Source organism: Musca vetustissima, unplaced genomic scaffold (assembly GCF_032173495.1).
Source record: "Musca vetustissima isolate MV318-11 ecotype Yass unplaced genomic scaffold, APGP_CSIRO_Mvet_v1 utg415353, whole genome shotgun sequence".
Lineage (NCBI taxonomy): Eukaryota > Metazoa > Arthropoda > Insecta > Diptera > Muscidae > Musca > Musca vetustissima.
Window position 1 is genome coordinate 2,634 of NW_026882186.1, and position 2,774 is coordinate 5,407.

General features: G+C 38.6%; 1 pseudogene; it reads right to left on the bottom strand.

Moving 5' to 3' along the window:
- Positions 1-204: 204 nt before the first annotated feature.
- Positions 205-2,473, bottom strand: LOC133328401 (protein bicaudal C-like; annotated as a pseudogene).
- Positions 2,474-2,774: the final 301 nt, after the last annotated feature.

Here is a 2,774-nt window from a genome sequence, read left to right on the forward strand (position 1 = left end):
AAGAACAAGTATGGTTCTTTATTGAATTTTCTTCGTAGAAACGAACGCCGCTTACCAATTTCAACGGTTGTGGTTGCAGGTTGGTAAAGAAGTAAAGTAATTGAACAATGGAAAATTTGAAAAGCTTACAGAGAGGACACAAACCGACATGTTGAGTAATAGAGCGACACCAATACCATCACATTTTCTGGATGCGCTCGAAACTTAGATCACGCAATTAGGGTGACCAGCCTTGTAATCTAATGATATGTGACTAGGGTGACCAAATTGGAATTCCCGTATTAACATACCCAATTCCATAAGGTTCTCATCTGTAAGAGTCATAAACATTTCCAAATCTATTTCGTTTAAAACGAAAATTTTGATGTAATGGTCCAAACCCAGAGATGTCAACAAGAAATGTATATCCTTGTATTGGGTCAATTGTAGTCGGCCATTTGTTGGCGTTGAGTCAACAATACCCGTTGTTGAACCCAACCCATAAGGTGAGACCAGAGGAATGGTGAGGGTCGATTTCCGTTGAGCAGAGATGGACCATTGGCTCCATTGTTGGTGTTAACACCCAAAGCATTACCAAATGGTGGATAGGCCTGTTCCAATGATGTTGTACTACTGCTGAAACTTTGATAGCCACTGGTGTTGTTGCTGCAGCTATTGCGTGGTGATATGTTATGAGTTTGTGGCACGTGTTGTTGTTGCTGTGCCTGGATCATATGATTTGGTGGCTGCATTTGTGTTTGTTGAATTTGTTGTTGCTGCTGTTGTTGATTATGATGGTGATGTTGCTGCTGTTGTTGTTGCTGCTGCTGCCTAGCATAATTGCTATTATGTATCTGCAAATATTTTTGCGTTGGCGGACAAATGCCTGTCGGTGTGGTGGGATAGAGTCCACCAAATTGTTGTCGATTCAACTGATTTAAGTTGGCATTGTTATTATTGTTGTTGTTCAAAAGATTATTATTGTTGTTATTGTTAAGGAACAAATTGTTATTATTGCCATAGGGCGACAATGATATTTGTCCGGTTGTGGCCGGCATTACATTTGGTGTTTTGGGACTTTCGTTATAGCCAGCCAATAATGCTGTCAGTGTGGTGCGATAGGCCAAATTGTAATCTTTGTCCTGTGGCATAAAATATCGTTCCGGTATTTCCGGCTTAATCAGAGGTGTTGTCAAACGTAAAATCTCTTGACGGGCTTCGTAGATTTTGTCTATAAACTTTTCGACTCCTTTAATAACAAAGTGCTTTGTCTTTGCTTCTGGCGCAATGTTATATAAACGCCATATTTAGTGCTAAGGCTCATTATTTCAAAGGCATCGTTTTGATTGTCGGTAAAGTCAAATATTAAGGCAATCGGTAAATTACCATGTAATTGTTGTCTTGCCTTATAGACCCCTTCTATGGTCCCTGTTATAGTCACAAAGGTTTAACATTCATATCAGATAGATCGGGAAAGATTATCTTAGTGTTTGTGCGCTCCATAATATTCAGTAGATTGGTATTATTTTTTCCTTTAATAATTTCGTGATGTTGTGGCGATATCTCCAATTGCATATTAACTAAAATTTGGCTCGCAATGTTTTCACATGAAAAATTTATCAAAGTTTGTGTAGCTTCTTGAACGTGCCCAGCTTCCTTTTCTGAGCCCTTAACCAAAACCAGGGATGAGTGTAATTTCGGACGAGATGAGAAAATGACCTGCACATTATATTTCTGCTCGACCATCGTTACATACGGTGTATCCCTATCCGGTTGGGGACGTCCTGCTGCCATTACCGGCAATTCAAATGATATCAATAATGGTGTAGATAAACGTACCAATGATCTGGCCTTTTCTACACCCTCCAGTGAACCGCATAATGAAATTTGATTCGATTTTTCCGTTGGATTCGAACGATTCGAATAGGGAAAATGTATATGTGTAGAGGTCTCTTCCATTATGCGTTTTATATTGTTGCCACCACGTCCTATAATATAGGAGTGATCGGTATAAGAGATATACATTTTCGTAATGACACGGGTGCCTCTTGAGTCTAAATTTGATAAAATGCGTTCTTTAGCCTTAGCTACTTCCTCGGCTTTACCCACAATGCGTACATGAGGATCCTTTTTACTCTTTGCTCCAATTTTAAGTCTACAAGGCCAGCTTATATATGTTTCAGTAGTTTTCATAACGCTTTCGAAAAAATACTCAGCTCCATTCATACCCTCTATGGAGCTATCAGCTTTTATCATTTGCTCCAATTTCTGTCGATCAACTTTGAAACGTTCCGTATGTAAATCATCAGGATTCGAAACACCCAATTTCAATGCTATCGCCCGTATGTCACTCCAATCGCTATCCACCGATGATATTTCACTTTGTGTTTCACTGGGAGCACCGCTCGATGAGGCAAGTGTTGCTGCGGCCGAAGCTGCAGCCACAGTGGCTACAGTCGGATACAACAGTTTGTTGATACAGGAAATCATGATGTTCGAAGTAACAATATACGTGTGAATATATAAGTCGTTAGATTTTTGTTAGAAGCGCCAAGAAGTAGGTATGTCGTAGTGAAAAAATTGTAATGTGTTTTTGTTTTGTTGTTTGTATATGGTACACTTGCACTCGAATTTGTTTATAAAAAATACAAAATTGTAGTATATTTATGATGACGACGAAAGTAACAAATATTTTTAATTAAAAACGACGCGAAACGATTTCAGTCCAAAAAATTGATTTACGTAGATATATAAAAAAACACAAGTATTAATTAGGCAAAAAAGTCGCAACGAAA